Raw genomic sequence first — 21,677 nt, 5'->3', positions numbered from 1 at the left:
TCACTTAGCTCCGGTTTGGCTCTCAGGGGCCTCCCGTAAACAAATACACACAGTCGTCTTGTGTTGCACATCTTGTGCAAGAGAAGAGCAGCTGTAGATCAGAGCCAAGTGAGCACTGGGGAAATTCCTTCTCCGTTGCACAACATTTCTGTGGTGACTTCTTCCCTTGCATTTAGCTTGCATTTAAACAGCTGGTGGCTGTTTATGGGATATGTGGCTTCTATCCAATTTAATTAAAAATAACTCGGTTTTTGTCTTTTGGGCTTCTACCCCTTAATCAGCTACAGTTCCTAATGAAAAGACCTTTTCCATCCTTCTCTTTTAAACTAAGAGCATAGTAATATCACATGTAGATACATTACCTTTGTCACCTACCATTAGAGGATGGGAGTCTTCCCTGATTTCTGCAGCAGGCTGCCCATACAACTTAGCTAAGAGAATAACAAAAATATTCATTTTAATTATGATTTAAACAAATAAACAAACTCAACAAAAAAATAACAAAAAACACACAAGGAAAAATAAGTCAAAACTGCACAGACATACAGAATCAACAGCACCTAATCTGGTTGTAGTTACTTTTTCCTTAGCTACAGAGGATTGCAGAACATCTGCTGGAAAGCAAGTCCTTTTTCTGCTTCAGCTAACACAGCTTTCCTTTGTCTCCTGACACCCATTAATGACCTTTAAAGAAACCTTGTAAAAGTAACTCAGTTAAGAAGAAGCACTACTTCTAATGCAGGCAGCCACTGCTGCTGGAGCACTGCATTAAAGCCATTTCTCAGGTGGATTTCACCTCTTGTTACTGCTACCACCTTTGTAAAAGGAATAGTATAGATCAGGACCTGCTACACAGAGTACTTTACCAAAAAAAAGCTGTATAAAATACTGGAAAAAACAGATGAAATAACTTCATACTCTGTAAATTCCTAACACTGTGAAGGAGGAAGAACATTGCATGCTGAGCGTTGCACGTACAGATGGCAGTGCTGTCACTTGGACTGAATCATGCAGAGGAAGGGTGGATTTTCTCCAAGGCAGAAGCTATGGTTGACAGTCACAACTCATCCCTGATCAAGATGTAAGCAGCTGGCTGTGTGTAATGCCTATGGTTCTTCATACCCTAGTCCCTAGCTTGATCCTGGAACAGCTTCGTATTTCCTGCACACTCAAGGGTACCAGAATATGGAGATGGTCCCTATCGGGTCAGGTCTTAAGTAACAGCTACTGATGTGATCCGCTTCTCCAACTGGACACAAAGAGATGAGCAAGGGCCATCTCCGCCAGCGCGTTCCACGGCGTGGACTTCGCCCCGTGCAACCTCTCTTGCCATAAACACGGGAAGCACAAGAGGGAGCCAGATGCTTTGGAGCTGAAATCCCAAAGTCTCCGCTGGGGTCCTGCCCAACGGCACCTGGTGAATGAGATGCCAGAAGCAGGTGCTGCTCTGTCCCTTAGCTGGTGGAAACAGAACTCAGGTCTGTTTGCCTGGAGCAGAATCTGGGAGAGATCCCTTCCAGCCTTTCATTGCTCACACTTGCATCACTTTCTTTCAAGCTTATACAAAAACGGGTAAGGAAATTGAGTACTTCCCAATTTCACACTGAAATCACAGACGAGTAAATTGACCAGCAGCCCGAGCACTGCTGTAGTTAGCTCCTTCTTAAACATCATTGCTTCAGCATGTAGGGCCTTGTACCAGACAAGCGCGATGTGGCACCATGCAGGCAGATCACCTTGGTGTCCACACGAGCTGTGGGGGATGACCACCCTGTTACCACTATCCTGAGACAGAAGGGAGTTAGATGAAGGAAAAAGCAGGTGCAAGCCAGCTGTTTTGCTAGCTGGGGGAGATGTTTCCAGCTAAGCCCCATCCCTCAGAGTTGAGGACCTGGATCCCAGTTTACCTGTACTGTTCTCGGTCTCCAGATCTCTTCCAAGTGCAAAGGCCTTGGAGGAGGGACACCACCAGCCCTCAGCCACCACTGCACTGAGCAATTTAACTCTTCCCACATGTACGAATAATCCATCCCATCTCTTCTTGGCATGGCTAGGACTGAAGTCAGTGGGCAGTGCTGGTATACAGCCATGGGTTTGATTTTCAGTTAAGATACCCTTAACAAAGATTTTTGAAAATCTTCTCTTCCATTTTGGCATAGATTGTGACAAATTTTTACTAGTTTTATAATAAAAGCAACATCTTGCCTTGGTGTTGCATATAGATGTGCTCTGCCTGGCCTGCACACAGGGACTTTGCAGAAACTCACCATTTTTACTATTGTCTGGGTGCTTCTATGTATTAGCAGACAGCTTTTGTACAGATATAGCCAGTTCTTAACAACTGGAAAGTTTTAATGCACACAGTAAACACCACTGAGAGCGCTTTTTTTCTGCTCTAAGTTATATGAACGCTTCCCCCATGAGTTAAGGGATTTGGCATTTCTCTCAGGCATACTTTACATTTTCCAAACTTTCTGAGTAACACATTGAGAGACTTAAGCATCTGCACTGCCAAATCAAATGACAGGAGAAACAATTTTGCAGGCTCATTAATGCCTAGCACTGACAGGCCTGGAGGGGCTGTGATTTTATTTACATAGGGTAGAGACAGGCCTTTAGGGAAGTGCAGTGTTATTTACACAGAGAAAATATGTTCTTTCTGAGGTAGGGGTCTCATTTGGTTGCAAAAGGGACAGGAATGGGAAGCACAGTCTTAGACAGATACGGTTTTACCTTGCTTCCAAAACCACACTTAAAAGCACAGTCATAAATGCTGCTTTTAGTAGCAGCTGGAGTATTTCTCCCACATGTGGAATTGTTAAGAGTTCAGCTACATCAGCTATCCCACTGCTAGCAGAGCCCCTGAGAGCAAACAAGGGTGAATCAGCTACAAAGGAAAAAAAAAGAGAACTTGAAGATGGGAAAATAAAGAAAACCCACAAAATAACAGCATTTATAATAACTACAGTTATCAACCCCCACCCCCTCCAAACTCTCCTGAAGTCTAAACCACAATAGCTGTATTTATCTAGTTGTTGGCTTGATGCTATTTGCAGAGCTATTCTCCTGCTCCCCCACTGCTGCTCCCCAATGTGCCTCACAAACATGCCCTGAGGTTGCCCCACACCATTACAGCCTACCCACACCACCCACCTCCTCCCAGTCTCTCTCCTCAGCCTATGAAGTATTGTCTTCACAACCCCAGAGTCATCCTCTCAGCCTCCACAAGAGCTGGTGATTAATTGAAGCCAGCTGCTTGGCTCTCTCCCTTTCTTCCCACACCACTTTGCATTCCTATTAAAGCACACACACTGCCCCAGCAGTGTATTTGGCTTTCTAGAGTGTGTAGCAGTGATGCTGCTGCAGAAACAGGGCCAACTTTCACACTAACCCTTTTCTTTGTGAGCTGTGGCTGTTTGGGTATCAGAAATTCACAATGGCAAACTCAGTCTGCAATGTCATTGGCCTCAGAAGGTATTTAAAGTCTTGCTGGTTTAGGGCCTGTGTTATGTTTTTAGCTTTTGGTGTTATATTCTCAGTTTTCTAATATGGGTAACCCTGAAGAGCCTCTAAACTTGCAGTGCTGCCATAGGAATCACATATTGAATACCTAATCATATAAGACATTCTTGAGAATGCTATTTAACTTACCAGAACTATGATGCCTTGTAGTAAATTAGTTGTCTGAAGTAACAATCTAGTTGTTGAGGACAGCAAGCCTCCTCTGAAGGATAATTTATTCTGCTTTGGAACAGGTGGTATGTGGTGGTCTCCACAGATAGCACACACATCCTTCCTTACTGTGCAGATGAAAAATCTTAGATAGTTCTGGATTCTTGCTACGCATTTCTAGTTGACTCTTTTGCTTCTACTTAACTGCCAGCTTTGTTGTCCTGTTGGGAATGCAGAGGAAGGCACAAAAGGATTTGCAATGTGTATCCAGCATCACTGAGGTCGATGTGTCCTTATGTTTCCAGTTACCATATGGTGAGTTTGCCATGATTATGGACTGGTTAACATGCTCTTGCTTAGCAGTCTTTCAAGTTCCCCAGTACTTGGAGATAAAGCAAAACCCCCACGTGTCTGGTAGGTATCCTTCAGCTCTCGGAGAAATATCTCAGATGTGCAACTGTAAGTGAGGTGTGATTTGGTTTCCTTTGCATTTCAGGTGCTTGGAGCCTGTAATTGCACTGGTATCTGATATAGATCTTTCCAATCAGGTGCTTGTGCTCCTGACCTGTTTTGTTCAGGGATGAATATGCTGCATGCTGAGAGTGCCACCAAGTTAGAACATTAAAACTGAGCATGCAGAAGCTGCACTTGGTTTGCGTTGTACCTCAGCCCGAGGTTATCAACTCTTCATGTCAAGTGACATTTAGGCTGCTTCTGTATTGGCCAGTCCTAAGCCACAACCATTGCCACTCCCAGGCTTTGTGCAAATAGAAACAGAAGTAAATAAATACCAGGGTCACAGAACTAAAGAGTTAAGAAAGCTGTGTATTCTTCCCCAGGGGAGAGCCTATTGCCGCTTGTAAACACTTGCTGTTTATTTCCAGGTGGTAATTAAAGCAGCTTCCCCCCACCAAGTCAGTATTACATCAAGAGGCTGACAGTTTCCTGGAGAAAACAGCTGTGCTCACACTAATGAGCCTCAAGATCAGCAAAATGCGATGCATGTGCGCAGTTGTAGCTGCAGCTCTGGCATGTGAGACCCAAAGGTATTTTGATAATTCTTAATGGTATTTCTTAGAGGTTTCTGTTTTTTTTCTACCGTTATGATGCCAACTTGTAAAAGTCTGCTCATCACACTGTGAAGTTTTTCCTTTTTATTACTTACTGTGAGCTGTTGCTAATTCAATTAGGTAATAGTGACATATGGAATGGGATCTTTCAGGAGAGGGCAAACTAACCAGGGTATGGGCAGGGAAAGCATGGGGCAGTGTGTTTCTGATTTTATGGAAGAAATGCATTTTCATATCGTGCAGTTCAATGAAACACTTTTCTTTTTTTACAGGATTAATTAATTTTTGCAAGGCTGGAGCAGGAGTTTGAGAAATGGTTTCATTCCCTTCATGTGGCATATTCACATTCTCACAAATGACTTTGCAAATAACTGGCATTCTTTAATAGGGAGGATGGAGGCTGGGTAAATTAAAGCAGAATTGTCAAGTATTACTGCTGAGTGGCCTTTGCAGGCTCTTCACAACCATACAAGGCTGGCAACAGCTGAAAGTGAACAGATAAAATAGTGATGTTCGTTCATCTTAATGGTTGCTCCAGTGAGTAGATAGTAGTAGCCTTGCTATTGGTTATGTAAACCTGATTTGAACATCCATATGTAGCACTGTTAATGGCTAGCTGGTGAATTGTGTTCTGCACTGAATTTAAACTTAAATGTGTGCTGTTGTATGAATAGGCAGTAAGTACAGGCGTCGCTGGAGCATGGTTACAGTGGTAGATTAGGAGCAAGTCTCTCCTTCCTGACTCCAGACTGCTGCTGAGGTCAGCCTGAGTATCCCATCACCTCAAAAAAAATTAGGACTTCATTCCTGTTTTGGCTTTGGTGGGCACCCTGGGCAGCACATAAAGCCATCCAGGCCTGTATTAAACACTGGGAAAACTCATAGATGGATTTGAAAAAGGTCTCCCTGTCTCATGGGCCAGAAGCTTGCTGCTGGCTTCTGCCAGTCCATGCGGTGCGATGATGGGGTGCACCTTCCAGGAGGGTGGAGATTGCCAGGGAAGCGGCTGGCTTCCTGAAAGCAAAGTCTTATGGGAATCCTCAGGGCTCAGTTGTGTTCAGATAAGCAGGAAAACTCTCATGCTTACATTTTTCTCTGGTGTGGATTTACTTCATAGAATAGAATCACAGAATGGTTTGGGTTGGAAAGGACTTTAAAGATCACCTCGTCTCCAGGAATACCTTCCACTAGGTCCATCCAACCCAGCCTTGAACACTGCCAGGGATGGGGCAGCCACAGTTTCTCTGGGCAACCTGTGCCATAATGAAGAACTTCTCAACCCTCATAATGAAGAACTTCTAATATCTAATCTAAATCTCCCCTCTGTCAGTTCAAAGCCATTCTTCCTTGTCCTATCCCTACAGGCCCCTGTCAAAAGCCCCTCTCCAGCTTTCTTGTTGACCCTTTTACGTACTGGAAGCTGCTCTAAGGTCTCTCCAGAGCCTTCTCTTCTCCAGGCTGAACAAGCCCAGCTCTCTCAGCCTGTCCTCACAGGAGAGGTACTCCAGCCTTTGGGGCATCTCTGTGGCCTTCTCTGGATGTGCTCCAGGAGGTCCACATCTTTCTGATGCTGGGTGCCCCAGAGCTGGATTCAGCATCACAATGGGGGTCTCACAAGGTTGGAGAAGAGGGGGCAGAATCACCCCTTTTGACTAACAAGTCATGGTGCTGGAGATGCAGCCCAGGACGCAGCTCTCTGTGCCGCAAGTGCACACTGCCAGGTCATGTTGAGCCAGGACTTGCTGCCTCCACCAGTACCTCCCTTGCTCCCAATGGCAAATCATCTTTGTCACCACTGTGTCTTGGTCCATTTATAAGTAGTTTTCCACCCTCTGCTTTCCCACTGCCTTCACACTGCAGGAGCCAAAACCTTCAGTTCAGACAAATCTGCTGCTGAGAGGAGGTTTGGGACAGTCTCAGATTTGCTGCCCTGCCTGTCCCAGGGTAGATATAACCCCAGACTGCCTGTTCAGGGTAGATCTGCAAAGGTAGGGGCACACAGTGGTGACAGTTTTTGCATTAGCTAGTCATAGTATGGGCAGCGCTCATAAGACTCACTGAAGCTGTGCTCCGTACCAATGCCAGTTCACTGCTGCCCTGGAAACGAGCTGTAAATACTCCATACATTAATTTATTTCCATAGACTACCAAAGCAAGGGCTCTCTTCTTCCGGACAGGATTCAACCACTGAATAGATCAGTCCTGCTTTTTGCCCCCTTTGGGAAAGTGTGACAGGGAAAGCTTGCACTCATAGTGTTAAAAACAGGTAGTTCCACTATCTAGGCAGAAGCCTTCAATCTCCAGGGCCATCAGTCTGTACCCCTGACAAAGACTGAATGAAAGGCAAAACATAATTACTTACATATTACTCCATCTGACATCTTAAATATTAAGACATCTATCTAGTCTAAAATCATTCATATAAATGTGTTTGGGGCACCTTAGGCTTAGGAAATTTTCAGTAGATGAAGCGATAACGTTCTTTTGCTCATTTGGCCTCCTGGTATAATATGATTTGGTTTTCCTCAGATGCAAGGGGTTTGCTACAGCCTCATGCTGTGAAGTTTTCACCTGCCATGAATTGTACACTATTTCTGTTTGCCTCTGGAGATGTTTTCCGTGATAGTCCAGCACATTAACATGAAATCTGAGGTAATGCATCCATTTTTTGAGAAGTAAGCATTATGTAAAATGAGTATAAATGTCATGTGTTTTCATAACTGTCAAACTATTGTAATTCCTTTGTTATTTCATGGATTCAAAATTTGAGGCAAAGAGGGCAAATGCTTGCCTGAGGCCATATATTCAATAGCAGAATAAAAATTGACAATAACACACTAAGGTAAGGCCAGGAAAATATTAACACTTTGTCAGCCTCAAGCATTTGGGAAGCATGGGCCATGAGACCCCATGCCACGTTTATGTTCCTAAAGCCCTCCATGTCAAACTCTATGCCTTTAGAGGGCGTATTTCCAGCTGTTTAATTGAAAAGCAGACTAAAAAGCCTGAACATTAAAATAATTGGAAACTGGAAAAAAATAACAGATGCTGAGAATCTCATGTATATGCAAGAATTGAAGTTGGTGCTTTAAGAAAAGGAGTAGAGCCTATATTGTGGTTCATGACAATGTTGTGATAGCCATTAAATGCTGTTATGCTGGTGTTAAAGCTGGCTGAGTGTGAGCAGGGACACCTGGGGACAAATTCACCGGATACTGAACTTGCATGTTCACATTCAGACTTCTCCTGGTCCTCTATCCATTAGCTCTGTGCTTTTGCGGCTTGTGCTTTGGGCAGTTCATGGAGCTAGAAAATACTTTGTGAAAATGGCATAAACTGAAAAAAAAGGAAGAATTTTGAAAACTTCTCTCTAGCCAAAGAAAAAACAGACTTAGCAAACAATGCTTATTTTTGTTGAGGGAAAAGAACTGCTGTGTCTGACATGGTCCCTTATGAAAATGTATGTTGTATATGCCATTCCCAAAACCCGCATATTTTGTAAACCAAATCGCAGATAGTGTCAGTTTGTGTATCGTACTGTATTTGTGCTCCTTTTTGCCTGGAAAAAAAAATTAACTCCAAAAAGGAAAACAGAGGAATTGAATATTAAAAAAATTGAGGTGTGAAAACTTGGGGACATGGGAATAATTAGAAGTATTTTACTACCCACTGGTACTTAATGTGAACTGCACTTCAAACTTACACCAGTTAAATTACCTTTGTAGCTGTCGGCAGTTTCACGGCGCCTCAGGCCCATAGAAGCTGCGCAGAGCTCGTTACATCAGCCACTCAGACCAGTAAATCCAGGAGATTTGTTCATCTTCCAAACAGCATAGAAAAAGACTGGACTATGCGCTAATGAGCCCCCCTGGCATTTTTGGGGTGAGCAGCTGGAGCCCTGTGGTCCCAGAGCATCCGACTCTGGTACAGGCCCTTTTTTAAGTTGGATTTCAGCCATTGTTTGTGTTGTGAATGGGAGTGAATGTGACATGGAGATTGTGAATGTGACCTGGCACTGGCAGGGGTGGAGTTGTTGAACATCTGAATATTTATGTTTGACCTGCATCTCAGGGTCTGTAGCAATAGAGGGGAAATTGGGGGTGGCCCATCTCAGCTCTAGAAAGTAATTTTTAAAACTATTATTTTGATTAATTAGATGGCACCTAATGATGTGAGCAACAGGCTCTTTCTCTTGGCCCCTTCCCCTCTGGTGGTGCTTTAGGACTTTGCAGGTAGGAAGCAGGAGCATGTATAGATACCCCTGGGACATCATGTCCTCTGGGTATCATTCCATAAAGACGTGCTAGCAAACAACATTAATAGCACTTACTAGATTTGGTATCTGCCATGCTCCTTTCTTTCATTCTTGGCTATAAGCAGCTCATTAAGCAAATCAAAGTGGGTTTTATGGGACTGCCCTCATCCTGTCAGGTGCACTTCACCCAGATGTGCACATGGCATGTCACCACCAAAGCGCTGCTGATACCCTGCACACAGCAGGGCTGGCACAGAGAATGTGACTGCACACTTTGTGCCTGTGAATATGCACTTCTGCTAAGTAACTTTAGGAGCGGGGCTTCCAGCAAGTCTCATGGTTATGTGCAGGTACAGCCAACTCTCTCGTTTTGCCTCTATTTGTCAGGATATATCTGTTTTGATTGCCTGCACTGCTAACAAGAGCAGTTAGTGAATTGCAAGAGCCCTTCTTAGTGGGCTGAGAGCCACGTGAAATGCAGAACGGGTCCCTGGTAGCAGGAGTAAAAGAAAGCATGTCTTGCTATTCCCCGTCTCGAGTTACTGTTAGCCTGTACAGGAAACATTGGTCCGTGGGTGATCTTATACACCATATGTTCTGCAGTATGCACTACAACAGAGAGGCACAAAAGGGTGTGTTTATATTGTAACTGTTTTGTTTTTATTGTCCTTTAAGGTTTATTTTGAGAGGGTTTTTTTAAATAATGTGTTTATACTTTCCTCTGTGGGGCTTACCTTTCGAGTTGAAGCTGTTAACCACAGCCAGATATTTGGCAGTGATGCATCATTTTATACTCTCACAAAGGCCATTAATGTTCACTCTGAGATCGTTACCAGGTTAATGAATCACAGGATGCTGTAAGCACAGCCTCAGCTCAGCCATAAGTTAGGAACCAAGATTTCCCAAAAAGCTCTACAAGTCACTGGCATTGCCAGCTAATGGCAGAGCATGACTGATCTCAGAGTACATGGCAAGTGGCAGCAGTTGAGGGGTTGTAGCTTGTTGCACCTATAATGGCCTATGGTCACCCATCAGACTCCTGAAAAGGAGTGGATGCTGTGTGGGTTTGCACAAGTAACTTGATGTGGTCAATGCACAGAAACATGACTGGGAGTGCTAAGGAAGCTCTGCTGAGCATGGGGTGAGAAGGCAGCCCTACCATGTTACACCCATTATGGGGCTGGGGTTCCCAGATCCCAGGGAAGAAATGCAGACTATGGATAGCATAGCATCCTACAAAATGATGGCAACACTGTTTTAAGTATTTCTGGGCTGTTTAATTTGGCCTAAACACTTTACAGGCATTTTTCCTTCAGCTATGTTTGTATTTTTATGTGGGTTTTAATAGACTAGTCTAAATGAGATCTTTGTCCCTCCCTGCAATTGCCCCTTTAAGGCAGCCTTATGATGCACTGTTAGACATTTCTTGCTAAAAAGCCTTGGGTAGAAAATGGGTTGGCTTGCTGCAGTGTCAGACCACTTGCATCGCATTTCTTTTTTTCAACCTTTGAAATTGGGCTAAAAAAGCTTAGACTAAGACAGGGGCCCTGGCTGGCACCAACAGCGAGGAGGACTTGATGCTTCATTTTTGTGGGAGCCTGCAGGTTCCTCCCCGAATCACAGCGAAGCTGGTGTGATACTCAAGTCAGCTAATTGTCACTATTAAAGGAAAAACAAGAAAGCTCAGACAGTGAATATGGAGATGCTTTTTGACTTCTGCAGGGGCACCTTTTTCTTTTTTTTCTTTTTTTTTTAAAGATTACCTTCAAGAACAAGAGAGCCTATTTAATTTTAAATTTAATGACTTTCCACCATCCCTAATTCTACCATTTCTGAGTACATTAGCTGTGTGATCTCCAGATTGCTAGAAAGATGTCATCAGGTACCAGACTGAATGTCAGACATAAAAGCTTAATAAGTGATATGCTTTACATTTTTTGTGCAATCGAATATAAAAGCTTCCACTCAGTTAAAATTACCAGAGGTAATTTCAACACAGCTGTCAAGTCTTTTTCCTAGAAATTGAAGTTTTTCCTAATGTGCTTTTACTGAGATTGAGGGAAGTCATTTCTGATGTAATTTCTTTGCATGCAGAAGAAAGGTGAAGCTTGACATCTTGCTGAGAAGGTATTTGTCTGGTCATCCTTAGCTGTATGCTGCTGGAGATGGTCCCCCAGGTTCAGACTGGGGTAGATTTAAGACAGGTCTGAATATGTGGGGCTGAGAGCTGAGGCTGCTTGGGGCATGCTGAAACTGATAAATTATGTTCAATGCTCAAAGATATCTCTTGGGATTTTTCCTGCAAACACGTGACAGCAAGGAGATGAAATCCCTGCCTGAAATGGTCCCAAATGAGTGGCATGGGGCACTCCCAGAGCTGCCTTTGGAAGGCAAAGGAGTTATCAAGGAGCACCTGTGCCGTAATCCCTCAATGCCCCAAGGCACACCTCAGTGGGTTTGTGGAGGAAGGGCTCTACAGAAGAAAAGAATAAAAGAAAACATCAATGTCAGTGCTTTCAAAGCATCGTTATGGCTTGCAGAGTCAGGCATGGGAAAAAGTTATTAGTGCTCAGTTTAGGATAACAGAACAGTGTCATTTCCATATTAAGGGGCTGCAGTTGAGTATGTAAGGCTTACTCAGCCCTGACAAAACAGGTGCTAAACCCAGTGTACTTTGGATTGGGACCTTATCATGTTTGGCTTTTAAACCAGGTGATCAGCTACTCTGGGAGCCATTCAGTCGCTATTGTGGCCTTCAGAAAGGCTTTTCTTTAGCAGGCAAGTGGCTTTTTGAGAAGCAATGGTCTTTTAAAATCCACTGTTGAACGTGTCAGGCTGTGCAAGGGTCCCTCTGAGACCCAGATTTAATTTAAAACAGGGTGATAGATGTTTCATCATCTCCAAATGTCTGTCTCTTTTAAAGAAGGGATGAGGCAAAACTTATATTTTTGAGTAGTTTTGGCTCCTGAGAACCTGCGTTTGGCTTGCCTGGTCCCAGAGTCTTGGAGGGGACTGAGATATGGGGGTGGAGGCAAGCAGTGGGGAGAGCTGGTAAAATACTGGGGATGGCAAGGCAGGAGGGGCCAAGGACAGCTCTTGAACCCCAAAGCCTTGCAGGAGGTTTGGAGCAAGGCTCCCTCCTCTCCTCAACATTGCCTTGGTAGCACAAGCTGAGCCAGGGAATGGAGGAGGAGGAAAAGGGTGATGGACAGTCTAGGGGGTCCTTGCATTTGTTCTGGGGGTGATGCATGTGCCCAGGTGCCCTTCCCAGTGTGTCAGTAACTTAGATGCTATGAGAAACCACCCCATAGTGTGACACAGCGTGTCTGGAGGCTGTGGATTTAACAGGTAAATAATGTACGTGTTGTCCATGAGGGAGCCTTAGGGAGAAGGGACAGCCACTCCTTTGAGGGCTGAAACCTCAGCAGGCATGTTTGGGCAGTGTGTAGCCCATGGGATCTATCAAGGTGAGAAGTCAGGACACAGCACCTCGCAGGCCACTTTGTGCCTTGCAGCTTTCCAGAGCTGGCTGATCCCTCTGATCCCACTCTAATCAGTGCTTGTCAAGCCACACCTGGAATACTGTGTTCAGTCTTGGTCCCTGCTATATGAGATTCCGACTGGAAGGAAGAGGAGAATTTTTCACACTGAGAACCATCAGCCACTGGAACGATCTCTCCTGGGATGTGGTGGACTCTCTAGTGGTAGAAACTTCAAAGATTCAGCTGGACAGGGTGTTAGGACATCTAGTCTAGGTCTTGCTTCGCTTAGAAAGGTTAGACCAGAGGATCCTTGAGGTCTTGTCCAACCTGGGATTCTACTATTCTCTGCTTGGCTGTTGTCGAAGGTTTCTGCCATGGTTATGTCCCAAGAACTTATATTCCAGCTTGGTTGTGACACTGATTTATTGCTCCAATGAGCTAAGTATTTGCTTAAGATATGACGATACACTCATCTGCATATCTTCTAATTCCTTCCAAAGCATTGATGCTCACACTCATTAATTTTCTTTTTCCAAACAATAATCAGGCTGTGTGGTTTTCCCAGTTTATCAGGGAACTCAACAATCTTATGCAATCACATCTTTCATCAAATTATATCTCATTTTCCCTGCCGTGCTCCTTGCCCTCGCAGTAGGACTGGCAGTGATGGGGATTGTCCTTTCTCAGCTGCCTGGGAGAGCACTCGGGTGCTGCTCCTCTGCTTAGGCCCAGATTTCACCCGCAGTTTCTCAACCCTTGGCCTGATCCAGGGTCTGGAGGAGGGACTCTCACGTCCCCCTTCTCCAAAAGCTTCCACACCTATTCCTTATTTAAATGGTTTTTTTTTGTCTTCTAGGGCTGCCTTAACTGTTGCCTCCACTCCTGCAGCAGACGCGTTATGGGCTTACAGCTCAGCACAATCCATATATACTACAGGGACCTTTTTACTGCCTGGCTGAGCCCATCACCAATAGCCAGGATGAAATCATTCTGCTTTTTATTTCATCATTACAAGCCCATAACCAGCTCTTAGGGCAAAGGGAGTATTTTTTCTCTCAATACTTGTAAACATTAGTGGTATGCATTTTAAAAGCGAGAGAACAGAGTGAAAAAAAAACACAAACTCAGGCCTTTGTCCCCGTTGCAGAAAAGGTCCTACCCCAATGCTGCAAGTTGTTCCTCTATGAGGCCTCTGAACAAAAGGTAAAGGAGAAAATACTTCAAAATGCAATGTTTAGGCCCCTTTGGGAGCAAGAAAGTAAAAATCTGGGTATGCTCTGACATACAGTTTGGAGACAGAAGAAAAAGAGAAAAAACTGAATCACAGCAGTGTTTTCCTGTACAGCTTGGTGCAAGGAGCTCATAACTGTACCCAGGTGTGCTAACTTGGCTTTTCTCACTGACACCAGTTATCCTTATTTTCTGCCATCTGATGACTCTGGTGTGCTTTCAGTTCTAAGTGCACGAAGGACCCCGATGGCTTTAGTTTTCTTGCTGAAAGGGACTTTGCAAGAAAAGCAGAGGTACATTTGATAAGGTTTTGTTAAATCTGGTATTTGCAAGAGACATTTGCAGGAGACAGAAAGTATTTGCAGGAGACAGGAAAACTGTGTGGAAGCCTTTCTGCTAAGGGCAAGCTCTTCCCTCCAACCATCACAACAAGAACGAACTGGGCACATGCCTTCCTGTGGGGCAACCATTCCTTGCTAGGCAAGCATGGATCTCCTGGTGATTGTTTTATACAGGTATCTCAGCTGTGCAATAGCTAGCTGTCTTTCTTTACCTTCTGTTTTGCTGTCTCTTCTGTTCTTCATTGCTGTTGGCTTCCAGTTCTTGACATAGTAACAAGCTGCAGAAACCAAGACCGTAACCTGCTCCACTTCAGCTATGGTTTATATCCAAAGAGCCAACCAAGACCTGCTGAACTAAGATTATTTCATTTTTATAACCTTGTGACTAAAATCTATGACTTTCTCATCATGAAGATAAGGTGGGTGAGGTTTAGCTGTGGGTGTGTTCCAGGACAGAGAAACACTTGTGGGCTTTATTGGTTGCTGGGGAGAGGACAGGATGGGACTTGTGGGAAGGGTGAGGGCTTGAGGCCTTGCTGTTCCTCCCTGAAGGAAAGGGGGGAAAATGTAAGATTCTTTTGAAAGAAACCATCTTACACTGCCTTGGAAGGGCAGCCTCTTGCCTACAGCTGATTGCCCAAAGACCCCTCTGTAATTGTGCTTTGGTTCATAAAGGGTGCGACAGTTGCAGCCCATCACATCTGCTATCCATAGCATATCATGCCTGGCATATCAAGTTTGTGCCATCAGTATTTGTGTATATAGAGACCCAAAACTCAAGGCTGAATGGCCTTTACTGCTTTTTCCTGAAATCTGAGATGCTAATTAAGGCTTTCTTCCACTTTCTAGTTAATAATAGTTAGTATTGTAAAATATTATATATTACTGCTGAACAGCTTGAACTCAATGCAAGAAGCATTATGGGTGAAATTCTGTCCCTGTCAGCTCTGGGAAGCTCTGGGGGTATTAACAATGTGCTCTTCCTAATGAAAACAATGAGCCAGCCAGCACATCTGTGTAGTACAGCGCAGTATATCTGAAGGATGCAGTGCTATTTTGATAATGTGAATGTGAAAAATTATCTCACTTTAATAAGGATTGGGAAAAGGGAAAGAGAATGGAAGATAAACAGAGCAGAACAGTCTCCTGGCCTGTATGCATAAACCCTGACATGGGTGCAGGTCAGGGCAAATGTATGCAGAAGCCTCAGCATCTCCCCAGGGCTTTTATCTAGTTGTGGTTGGTATTCTCCTTGCACAAAATCAAAAGACAGGGGCTTGGCACTCTTCCGGTTTCTGTTAACATACAGGTCATGCCTCTTCCCTGCTGAGAAGTGACCAGGCCTCTCATCTCTAAGCCCTCCTGAGTACTCTACTCCAACAGCTCCTGCTCAGTTCTTTGCAAGACAAAGGCTTTAAACAGCAAAACCCACTCCTCATCTTCCCAGTACACTACTGAGCCACCCACTGCCCAAGCCTGCCTGTCTCGATGGTACATCTAGTCATTGCATTGTATGGAAACAGCTTGGGTTATAAACTAATAGTGCAGAAAGTGTACCTGTGCTCTTTGCCTGGACATCAGATCAATGTGTCTCAGGGGTGCTCATTTGAGGCTTCACTAATAATTTTTTTCCTTCAAGAAAATCATTCTGTAAGAAGACTGGAAAGATACATACAACATATCTTTGGAATTCTGAGAAAAATAAGTATTCAAGAAAGAAAAAAAAAAAGGGAAAGGAGAGGATGGGAAAGAAAATGTTTCTAGGATCATGCTTATTACTCCTTATATCTAATGAAGTCTCTCCAATAAGTGATGGAGCAGGTAGTGGAAGAGCCACTCAGAAAGGTCTGACCTCAAGGGAAGAGGCTCACAATCAGGGATTGAGGCTTCCAATCCTGTGAAAGGTGGGGGAAAAAGGCAATACAGGGATTTCAATTTTGATCTCACCAGAAATTGTTTGAACTGAATGTAATAATAAGGAACTGGGTACTAGTGTCTTTGTGATAGAAGGATATTGCTAGCTGTTAATATTTTATACATTGTTTCAGGGTAACTATGATTGCTTCTCCCACCTCTTTCCTACAGAATAACCCTAAATCTGCCAGTAGGAAATCCCAGATATCTTTAATTTGAACACTTGCAGGTAGACATTAAAAGAAATTATTTAAAATCTGTGTTATGATTGGTTTGTTTCTTTTTCTTTTTTTAAAGAAATGAAGAACAGAACAGAAGTTGATGGTGTAGAAACAGCATTGTCCCATGCATAAGCCTGCCACGTGACCTATTGATGGCAAATGCAAGCTAGCTATTAAGCTATATATATTACACTAAATATAGAAACATAGGAAGGTATACTGTCAGATGGATAATGCCTGGGATTTTTACGATTTGACATAAAAATGACATATATGAGGATTCAAAACTTCCAGTTTTGTTCTACACGCTGCTCTAAAGGTTTCTTTTTTTTTTTACCTTTTAAGCATCTCTCTCCTGCAGTTGGGAAAATCCCAGTAAATGACTGAATCAACCCTGATGAAACAGAAAGAATATACACAACATTAATAAAGCTCCCCCTTTTTTTTTTTAATTTGAGAAGAGTTTCTTATTTTTTGTTAAGAAGTTCACGAATACCTTTAAACAACAGCATAAAATCAGGAGAGGTTAAAAAAAAACCTAATAAACAAACCAAAACCAAAAAAGAGCAAAACCAATAACCAGAACATGAGAAAAAAACATGTGAGAGAAACATAGTGGAGAGGAAAAGTCTTAAGAGTATTGTGTGCAGTTCTGGTATCCTCAACATAAAAAGGACATGGAACTGTTGGAACAAGTCCAGAGGAGGGCCACGAGGATGATCAGGGGACGGGAGCACCTCTTGTATGAAGACAGGGTGAGAAAGTTGGGGCTGTTCAGCCTGGGGAAGAGAAGACTGCATGGAGACCTCATAGCAGCCTTCCAGTATCTGAAGGGGGACTATAGGGATGCTGAGGAGGGACTCTTCATTAGAGACTGTAGTGATAGGACAGGGAATAATGAGTTAAAACTTAAAGAGGGGAAGTTTAGATTGGATATAAGGAAGAAGTTCTTAACTGTGAGGGTGGTGAGGCACTGGAATGGGTTGCCCAGGGAAGTTGTGAATGCTCCATCTCTGGCTGTGTTCAAGTCCAGGTTGGACAGAGCCTTGGGTGACATGGTTTAGTGTGAGGTGTCCCTGCCCATGGCAGGGGGGTTGGAACTAGATGATCTTGAGGTCCTTTCCAACCCTAACTGTTCTATGAGTCTATGATTCTAAGAGGGTGGAAAAGTTCCTGTATCTAAGCTCTGCTGGGTTACAGTTTAAAGAATGAGTTATTCAGAGAATACAGGAAAAGATAACTCTTGCAAATTTATCAGAGATTTAGGACATATGGGAAGCCAACTTGGAAAAAAAACCAAAGTTTTTTCAATACAATTTTGTTAGAGAGATTAAAAAACTGGAAACATTTGCTATGTGGCTTTGTTTTTTCAAAAAAGTGTTGAGAATTCCAAATATAGCAAAAGGAAAAGATAACAAATGTGCTTGAAGGATTCCTAAGAAATTAAAAAGATTAAGATAGAAGGAATGGCAAAAGTGTAAGTAAGAGATGCTGAAGAACAGATGGAGCTGAGGGTAACTCTAACGAGATTAATGGTGATTAGACAATTGAGCAGAAATCTCATTTACTGGGCACTGACCTTTGAACTGAGATTGTTGGAGGTCAAAGCAGAAGATAATTGCTTTTGAAGACTTTGCTTTGGAGCAATAGCTGGATGATGTTTAAGGATAGGATTCCCACCTCATTCCCACCTGTGCTGCCTTCCCAGCGCGCCAAGAGGGGCAGCAGGCAGTGAGAAGCACAGGTGAGTTAAAATTTCCTTTAGTCATAAAATCTCAGTATGGTTTGGGTTGGAAGGGACCTTAAAGCTCATCCAGTTCCAATCCCCTGCCATGGGCAGGGACACCTTCCACTAGACCAGGTTGCTCAAAGCCCTGTCCAACCTGGCCTTTAAACAAAAGGGAAATTCTTTCAGTCCTGGCTCTTAACCCAGCAGTGTATTATAGTGATGTTGGGATGAAGCGAGTAGAGGAAAATACACTTGGATGTTTCGGCTCAAGAGCATCCTTGTATTTGTTCACTTAGAAACTGGTGGTGTATGAAATTAAAGTATTGAGGTGGATGGGCAGCTCATCTGTGGGCAAAGATGCACCAGTGAGTTTTGGAATATTTTCTGATACAATTTGCCATCATGATAATAATGGGTTGTCTTTTTTCCTTTTTTTTTCTTTTGTCCTCAAGTTATTTGACAGAGCCGGTTAGCATGTTGCTGTACTTGTTGTGATGTGCCATGGAGGTGAGGGTGCTGTATGCCAGCTCCATGTGGAGAGGAGAATAAACTCAGCTTAATGTTAAAGTTTTTACTATTGGGAAAAACATGGGCATTTCAATGAAGACAGTCTGAGATTTGTTTATGTAAGAGAAATTACACTGCTCATTTACATAAGAAATAGCATGCAAAGAATAATAATTAGCCATTGTACTGGAAAATGCATATTAAATGTGCAGTGGAGAAAAATATACCCTGTATATATCCTTCACAGACAGCGAGAAGATACAAGTAGGCTAATGGATTTTTAGCATGTTTGTATTTTATCATTCCATGAAACATGACTACATTGAGTTAATTTGACTTATGTTGAATCAGTTACTAGTCCACTGCCCAAAAGGTTTTGATAAACCAATTAAATATTCAGCAGATACTTGCCATTTCCTGCCACAGGCTTGAAAGGTGTAGGACTGGAGGAAAGTGTCCCTGGCAGGACTGAAGTTTGAATAGAGTCACACAAACACCACCAAAACTTCATCTATTTATCCAAGTAGGAAAAGCACTTTCTTGGTGCAGAGAGGGCAGAGATGCATTTGTCACAAGTGTCTACACAAAGTACAAGCAAAGTCTCATCATGTCACAGAATGTTACTCTGGTATACTCTCCTGTGAATCTGTGATTTTCTGCCCTTGCAGATACTAGATGTATAGCAATTACAATGCAAATCAATTCACTTTCAGGAATATGCATGTGATACCACCAAAACCATTGTTATCCTGAATGTGAAGCCTTTTAGGAAAATATTAGCTTGTTTTCAGAAAATCTGCTGCAATGGAGGAGTGGGGAGCTTGCAGTTTTGCAAGTCATAGAAAAGCTGAAAATGGTGGTATGGGCATAGAACCGAATCACAGAATCGGTTAGGTTAGAAAAGTTCTTTAAGATCATTAGGTCCAACTGTTAACCCATCACTTCCAAGTCCACCACTAAACCATATCCCTCAGTGACACATCTACAGGTCAATACCTACAGGAGTGGTGACTCCATAACTTCCCTGGGCAACTTGTTCCAGTGCTTGGCAACCCTTTCAGTGAAGACTTTTTCCTAATACCCAATCTAAAACACACCTGCTGAGTACAGGGGGACAATCACTGCCCTAGTCCGGCTGGCCATGCTATTTCTGATACAAGCCAGGAAACCCTTGGTCTTCCTGGCCACCTGGGCACACTGCCAGCTCATATTTAGTCAGTTGCCAACCAACACCCCCAGGTCCTTTTCCGCCGAGCAGCTTTCCAGCCACTCTTCCCCAAGCCTGGAGCATTGTATGGGGTTGTAACTCAAGTGCAGGACCCAGCACTGAGCCTCATTGAACCTCATACCATTGGCTTTGGCTCATTGGATCAGCCTGCCCAGATCCCTCTGCAGAGCTTTCCTACCCTCCAGCAGACCAACAGTCCTGCCCAACTTGGTGCCACCTGCAAGCTTACTGACAGTGCACTTGATTCCTTTGTCTCAGAGAATTGAATAGATAATTAGAAACTCTCTGCCCTTGTGGAAATCTGATTTTGCAAGAGGTACTGGGGAAGTTCATCAGCCCACTTTAGTATAACATAGGATAAAAATATGCGAAAGGCTGGAGGAGAAGGATTAGTGCATGTATATGAGGTACTGTAGGAGAACACCAATTACTAGAAAATTACATTTTCCAAGAGACTAAAGTAATCTTTTTACCCATATTGCAAACATATTATAAATGTGCTTTGAAATATTATGACTTCAAAAAGTGCATTTTTAGAGTAAAAATCCCACAGTAACAGGAGAACTTCCTTCATGTTTTTGCACATCTATCACTGCATAACTAATAGCAGCAGTCACTGCAAGCAAATTCTACTGAAAAGCAAGAAATGGGAACCGTAAAATGACCAAGGTTGAGTTGGAAAGCTAAGAATAGGTGAGAAAGACAGGAATTTAGCTGTGATCTGATGGGTGCAGGGGGTTGGACTGAGATCAGGCACCTGCAGAAGGGGCTCAAAGCTCATCGAATACTTTAAAAAGGAATCTGGAGTGATGAGTTGTAAATGTGTAATCATTAAGGGGAACATTCTGTAAACTGTGAAGTGATGCCAGGATCAACCCAATTGCCACTCAAGAGCAGTAATCTGGAGGGGTAAACTTGGTGAGCAGGTGGGTTACAGGGGCCACCAGCAGCAGGGCTTGCAAAGTGAAAGCAAACCAACAAATTCCGGCAAGATCCTCCTGCACTCAAAGGATTTTTTTATTTATTTAGCATGCAAAGTCAGGCTGACACCCCAAATCTGAAACACCAGTTTCCCTTGAACGTGCCACTTGTAGGATGAAGCAGAATATTGGCTTGTGGTGTCCCCAGCTCTTAGGGGGGAAGCACGGACTGTGCCACTTTTCACACTTCCCTGGCTGGCATGGGCCAAGCACTAGCACAACAACCACTTGTGCTGTCACAGCAGTCTGTGTACGTCCCATGCTATTTATTCCCTTCCTTTTCACAGCTGATTGGAGCAAGAAAGAACACAGAAACAGAAATGACACTTTTCTACCCAGAGCTTTGCTGCTGGTAAACTTCAATGCATTTTCCTTGCCATGCAATGCTTCACTGCTGATTTTTATTAAATAAAATAAACTGGAGTTTACCTACTCTCAATAAGCAGTGCTTACTCTTCAATTTAAACAGCTTTCTCCAAATCTTCACCTTGTTCTCTTTCTGTCAGGGGCTTGCAAGCAGCTGCCCCCAACCCAAGCTTTGTTCAGTACAAATGCAGTTGCTGAGCAACCAGGCAACCTCCCTACAGCACGATTTTGGCACGTAATCTGTGATTTGTGTGAAACAGAGATAGCTTTAGAAAGGTAGATAATTACCTGCCCTGCTGCATAGCGTGTATGGGGGGAGGTTATAACATGGGTCGATGCTGGGGAGTCCAACCCAGGGTTTACCAAAAATCTTCCCAATCCCTTCTGCGATTATATCCCTTGAATGTGGATTAGGTCCTAGTTTCCTGTTCCCAAGAAGAAGCAGTGATGCTGTCCGTGCAGCTGGTGGCACCCGCTGCGTGTGCACATGCCACGCAGGTAAGGTCGGTGTGTGCTCCCATCTGCTGCTCTGCTTGGTGATGAGTTCAGCTCTGGTGCTTTGAATGCCCTTGTTCCCACCGAGCTGTGAATTACTGAAAGGGTAAACTTGATGGGAAGGAATTTACAAACTATTAAATAGCTTCTGGGGATATAAACCAGATCAAAACTGAAGCTTTGGAGT

General features: G+C 43.5%; 1 long non-coding RNA gene across 1 annotated transcript; it reads left to right on the top strand.

Moving 5' to 3' along the window:
* Positions 1-3,121: 3,121 nt before the first annotated feature.
* Positions 3,122-5,172, top strand: LOC130602594 (uncharacterized). The gene is made up of 3 exons (XR_008972935.1): positions 3,122-3,474; positions 4,557-4,705; positions 5,015-5,172. It is a non-coding gene; the product is annotated as an uncharacterized LOC130602594 (long non-coding RNA).
* Positions 5,173-21,677: the final 16,505 nt, after the last annotated feature.

This window comes from Pezoporus wallicus, unplaced genomic scaffold, assembly GCF_028554395.1.
Source record: "Pezoporus wallicus isolate ANWC-B61680 ecotype Strahan unplaced genomic scaffold, APGP_CSIRO_Pwel_v1 contig_736, whole genome shotgun sequence".
In the NCBI taxonomy this organism is placed as follows: Eukaryota; Metazoa; Chordata; class Aves; order Psittaciformes; family Psittacidae; genus Pezoporus; species Pezoporus wallicus.
The sequence above is the reverse complement of the archived record's forward strand: the minus strand, read 5'-3'. Positions and strand labels throughout refer to the sequence as shown.